This window comes from Onychostoma macrolepis, chromosome 13 (assembly GCF_012432095.1).
Source record: "Onychostoma macrolepis isolate SWU-2019 chromosome 13, ASM1243209v1, whole genome shotgun sequence".
In the NCBI taxonomy this organism is placed as follows: Eukaryota; Metazoa; Chordata; class Actinopteri; order Cypriniformes; family Cyprinidae; genus Onychostoma; species Onychostoma macrolepis.
The window spans coordinates 25,971,348-25,977,760 of NC_081167.1; the positions used below are offsets into that span (position 1 = coordinate 25,971,348).

General features: G+C 35.5%; 1 long non-coding RNA gene across 2 annotated transcripts; it reads left to right on the top strand.

Annotated features, from left to right (window-relative positions):
* Positions 1–1,210: 1,210 nt before the first annotated feature.
* Positions 1,211–6,136, top strand: LOC131551985 (uncharacterized). Of its 2 annotated transcripts, none has more exons than XR_009273865.1 (4): positions 1,211–1,345; positions 1,951–2,008; positions 2,534–2,600; positions 5,608–6,136. It is a non-coding gene; the product is annotated as an uncharacterized LOC131551985 (long non-coding RNA). The 2 variants fall into 2 exon arrangements; XR_009273866.1 differs by having other exon boundaries at positions 1,234–1,605.
* Positions 6,137–6,413: the final 277 nt, after the last annotated feature.

The following is a 6,413-nucleotide window of genomic DNA, read 5'->3' on the forward strand; positions in this document are numbered from 1 at the left end:
AGTCTGCCAGAAGTCCTTTGAAATATTTAAAACAAAAAAAGCTTATGACGTACAATGAAGACTAAATATTTAGGATATCTCACTAAAGGTCAGTGATCAAATAAGCATTTTTATGACACTGACCACGTGATTCCTTTTGTACAGATGGTCAGATGTTCTTATTCTATTGACGCACATGATGCTTCAGTATCCAGTGGTTGCATGCGGTCACATGTTCGGTTCAACCACACACGCTCCGGAGCAGCTGTCTTGCATGCGCTCTGTGGCTCTGCGTGTGCTCCTGACAAACGCTCAGTGACCATTGATACAGTGAATGTTCAAGTATCTGTGGCATGTTGCCTGCCCTCGACCCCTCAGGCATGCGCACACACATTTTACAAGTTAAGTGTAGAGTCTTGATCAGACACACTGAATTCAAGGTTGAAGGGATTTATATCATAAGACTCTAGATGCACATGTTCCTTTACTTTTTAATGCTCCGTGCTTATTTAATGGCAAGCATCTTAGTAAAAAATTTACAGTAAGGTTCCATTTGTTATCTAAGATAAATACTTTTAAAGCATTCGTTAGTTTGTTCATTTCAATATTTACTAATGCATTATTCAAAGAAAACGCTGTATCTGTTAAATGAATAGTTCACCCAAATATTTTAGCATTAAATCACTTGCTCACCAAAGGATCCACTGCAGTGAATGGGTGCCGTCAGAATGAGAGTCTAAACAGCTGATAAAAACATCACAGTAAATCCAAGTAAATCCACACAAATCAAGTCCATCATTAAATGTCTAGGGAAGCTAAAAGCTGTTGAAGGATCTGAGGATCCTCAAATGCAAACTGTTTTGCTTCAAGAGAGCAACCATACATTTGTGTTGTGTTTTACTTTCTTTCTTTTATATTCATTTATTCTTCATTCATTTATAATTTAACCATTTTATTTTTCAATTTAGTCATATAATCTTTTATAATAATCCTTAGAGTCATTTATATATCCATTTCATTGATTAGTCATTATTATATTATAGTTGTTTTTATAATATTTTCCATTTTTGTTTAGTCTTTTGACTATTTGTTTCAAGGGCTGTTTGTCTTCATGAATAAAAGATACAACGGGATGTTTATGGAAACTCAAGGTTTATGGGATGTTGTTTTGAAGCAGTTTGGTATAACAGTACATGCTGAATTTGTGTTGGTCAGATGAATTCTGAGCATTGAAACATACGCAACTAAGACTATTCAATAAATTCTGCTCCTTTTTTATCATCACTTCGTCTCCTGCTTCTGCTCTTCACTGGCTTTTTCCTCAGTCAACTTCTTGGCTGATAGAAGACTGTTAATAGAGTTTTGGGTATGTTTGGGTACCAGACAAGACTTCTTTTTAACAGGTTTTGGGTATTAGACTACTTTACTGATGAGTTGTTCTGTTACCAGTCAAATCAGATATGTTCTGACGGGATCCGGGACTGGATCTTAATTATCTGGCTTGGAGGCATGATCTAACACTATGTTTTTGTAAGAAACAAATCAAGATGTTTTTGATGTCATAAAATTTCTCCAAATCTGTTGTGATGAAGAAACAAACTCATTTACATCTTGGATGACCTGAGGGTGAGTGAATTTTCAGTAAATGTTAATTTTTGGGCGAACTATTCCTTTAAGAATAAATACTGTAACAAATGTTGTGTATTAAAGGCGTAGTACACCCAAAAATGAAAATGCTTTCATCATTTACTCACCCTCACGTCGTTCCAAACCTGTATGAGTGTCTTTCTTCTGTTGAACACAAAATAATATATTATGAAGAATGTTGGTAACCAAACAAGTATGAAAAATACTATGAAAGTCAAAGGCTACCAGCAACTGTTTACAAACATTCTTCAAATGATCTCCATGCAGGTTTGGAACAACATGAGGGTGAGTAAATGATTAATTAAATTTTTTTCCTTTTTTTAGGGGGGGGTTAACCATCCCTTACACATTGACATGCATCTAGTCCTGCCTCAAATTGACGGTACCTCAAATGATACCTCACATTGTGTTTTGCATGGGTAATAATAACTATATGTGACCCTGGACCACAAAACCAGTCTTAAGTCGCTGAGGTATATTTGTAGCAATAGCCAAAAATACATTGTATGGGTCAAAATTATTGATTTTTCTTTTATGCCAAAAATCATTAGGATATTAAATAAAGATCATGTTCCATGAAGATATTTTGTACATTTCTTAACGTAAATATATCAAAACTTCATTTTTGATTAGTAATATGCATTGCTAAGAACTTAATTTGGACAACTTTAAAGGCGATTTTCTTAGTATTTAGATTTTTTTGCACCCTCAGATTCCAGATTTTCAAATAGTTGTATCTCGGCCAAATATTGTCCTATCATAACAAACCATACATCAATGGAAAGCATTATTTCAGATGATGTATAAATCTCAATTGCGAAAAATTGACACTTGTGGTCCAGGGTCACATATTGTCAATTTATATTGTCAAATCTTTTTTATTTCATTTGATTTTCTTTATTTTTAGGTGTTTGGCTCCAAGGAGTACTGGCATGGAATTGAATAATCACTTTGGAAATCCTAAGAGCTTAAATGTAAGTTTGAAACCAGTGGGATGGGAGTTTTCTGATGGCCATCTGCTCCACTTTGGAATGTTATTTACTGACCATACTGATAAAGAGTGACTTTCCGAATCTTCTGAAGGGAGTGACATGTTATTCCCCTATGGGACTAAGGAAAAATAAAAACGTTTGGAATTTACAGATAAAGGCTGATAAATAATTATGGGAAACTAATTATCCCTCTTAGGATACAAAGACAAGAAGAGCATCCTAAAATTAGCCTCATATCTGGGATCAGCACATTGGAATTCAGGTAGAAATTCACATGAAATAATTTAAAATAAACAATAACTAGTTAGTGGAAGGAAGGCGTTATAAAATCTTTTACATAAGCATAGCTGCAATTCCAAGGCTTCTGACCATAACCTGAACCCAGAACTGATCTAATGCAAACCAGACGGTTTCCAGGACCAGCAGGGCACATAATCTACAGGTCATTACATCTTCATGTTCCCATCATATTTTAGTCTTAATATACTTAGTGAAATATTAGATTCGCTATTTGGAGGATGGAAATTATAAAAGCTTTTTCATAGTTCTTTTTTTTTTTTTTTTTAAATCACAACATCACAATTAAATGAACATAAATGTGAATTTTACATAATTTCACTACATTGATTTGAGCTGATGTTGACATTGTCATATCCCATCATTTCTAACATAAAAAAACTTTTTCGAGAAAAAACCTTTTTTTTATTTTATTTTTTTGTTTTGAATATTGTTTAAATTCGTTTTTTTCTGTCTTTAATATCACCTTCAATTTTGTCATTTTTAAAAACAGTTCCTTAATGACATCACCCTACAGGAAGTGACATCATTTTGTCACTCTAAATTAGTCACCCTGTTTCATAAAATTACAGAAATGTGCAAGAAATTATAAAAAAATTGGTAAATAAAATCCATATCCAATCTAATTTATTAACATCATTTTGGTATCATTTTTTGTCATCATTGTGTAAATAATGAAGTTATAATGAATAAGGGTAACATGTCTGAGCAATTAAAATAGCACATCTCTGATAGTCTGGTTTATTCTTCTATATAAATTACAACGCAAACTTTTTTGAAAAGTTAAAGAGTTCAAATGGCACTGTATTACAGCAATGACACAGAGCAAAAATAAATCCATTCTGAAAGACATCTGTGGCCACTAAAGTTTAGACAAAAAGTGCTCCTACATACTTTAGAAACCTCAGCTATACAATACGCCTACTGTATTTATTATTCATCTAGCCAAGAATGTGACCTATGTAGATACTTTCCCCATCTGTATTTATTTATGTTTAACATATATCCCAACTCCTTATTCTAAAATACAATGTTGTGTCCTCCTCTTGCAGAAGTGCATTCTGGGAACTGACAGCAGTCAGACCCTTTAATCAGTACGACTCCCACTCTGTGACCGCACACGCCCTGTAATAAACTGTGCATGTGCCGCCTATTCTCATGGAATAAATAGATGCGTTCTGGGGTAGTTCTTTCTGGCCAGTTCTTTTCACCATACCACACACTGATTACAAGACAACATGCTTCCGGAAATGGCTACTGGAATTCTTTTGGGAATAGAGTACTGACTCCCTTCATTAACCTCCATTATTTGAAACGGAAGTGCATACACTAAAACAGTTTTCACTAAGAAATTGCTAGTAAATTTCATATTAATTTAATTAAAAGCATAGTTCACCCAAAAACGAATATAAAAATTAAATTTACTCACCCTTATGTTGTTCCAAACCTGTATGAATTTCTTTCTTCTGTTGAAAAAAAATATATATTTTAAAGGTGTCACCGGATGACCATTTTCCACAAGTTGATATGATTCTTTAGGGTCTTAATGAAAAGTCTATAACATACTTTGGTTAAAATTTCTTTTTTTACCCTGTCAAAATCAGCTCTGTTTTCAGCAAGCTGTTTTTTAGTGCATGTCGCTTTAAAGGCTAATGAGCTCTGCTGACCCCGCCCCTCTCTTCCATGGGGTGACGAGCAGACTGTAAACTTCAGCCGCAAAACTGGCTAACTAGCACATTATTAGGAAAGGAGATTTGCAAAGATTCATAAACAACCCTTATACTCACTTCTTCTGTAGATGAAGCTGGATCACGAATGATTCGTGTGAACATAGACACATTTAGGCAGATCGGGATCTGCGCATTCCCTTCAAAAAACTAAAGTAACGTTAATCCTCTGCGTCTTCAGCGGCTCAGATGTCAAGAGTAAATGACGACTGCTATATTCATTATTACATCCAACAACTAAACACCTCAAATCGCTTAATCGGAGACATTCTTGTCTTCCCCTGCACCGGAGTTGACACAGCAGACAGCTCGCAGCTCACTCAGGGCGGGTCTAAGGTAAGACAGCCTTGTCAATCAACTATTGCGGGAGCGGTCTGTACAGAACTACGTCATTCTGACAGGAATCTCAGAACGGCCTGATTTGAGAAACACAGCCTGATTTGTACACACACTTCCAACACACATTTATGTTTAAACAACTTGTAAAGTGAATTTTGCATCCGATGACCCCTTTAAAGAATGTTGGTAATTAAAAAGTTCCTGGTAGCCACTGACTGCCATAGAAAAGAAAAACAAATAAAATGGAAGTCAATGGCTACCAGCAACATTTTGTTACCCACATTCTTAAAAATATTGTCTTTTGTGTTTAATAGAAGAAAGAAACTCATACGGGTTTGGAACTTGTGGGTGAGTAAATTATGACATTTTTAGTGAATTATCCCTTTAAGGAATGCACAACCTCTTAGAGTTTGGAGGTGATCTGCCTTCAGGGACGCATGTGTAAACAGTGAAAGTGGGAGGCTGAGAACATTTTGTACATGAACTGAATGAATAGGAATAACAGTTTCAACATTGTGCAAGTCTACCATGACTTGTGTCCTCATTATGTTGTTTTATCTATTTACAGTTAAAGCTGATAATAATGACTTTCATATTTGCTTTCACTCTGTGTTTCATGTGCTTAGCAGGTCTAAGATGTCAAAAGTCAGCAGGACATGTCTTCCTGTGTCAACCGCAAACAAGTTCCCAAAAGCCCTCTGAAACCAGCAAAACACACCAGCCAGATTGGGAGTCCTACTAAGACTAGCAAAAAATCCTTGGCTGGTTAAAGCTATTTTTTAGCAGGAAGGTGTTGCAGTATGTGTGTGCCATTAAATTTGAAACACTACAAACATCAAGAGCACAGAAAACATCACCCACCTGATACTTGCGGTCTGCTTGGCAGTTTTCTTTCTACCGTTGGAGAGGAAGGTGGAAAAATCGTGACCCAAACAGAACCTCAAACAGTCCCTCACATTCAAAGGCATCAGGATGTTTTTGAAAGGTCAGGAAAATAAAAAGAACATGTGTGATGCAACTGCTTGGAAATGCAGAAATTCAAAATTCATTAAAAGAAAATAAGATGGAAAGTTTTGTAAATATTTGCTTTTGCTTACTTAGAGGAACAAGGAAGAGTGAGATCAGTGCCCAGTGCTATAACCACAACCACACAAATCAAAGCACAAGACAATGTCTGCACTGTTTATTTGAAAAGTTTAGCCTCTGAAGCAACATTCATTGACACATTTATTTATATATTCAACAACTTTCCACCGTGGAGAACTGTTGAACTGTTGCAGTTAAGCTACTGCTTCACTTGCTCCCTACAGAAGCAGGACATGTAAAACTTAAGAAGCCCAGGTTAAAGCCACTTACACCCTGGGTTAAGTGATGTTCATCACCTTTGGAAGTTGATTAATTCCTTTAACCCAGTTTTTTGAAGTCTCGCTCC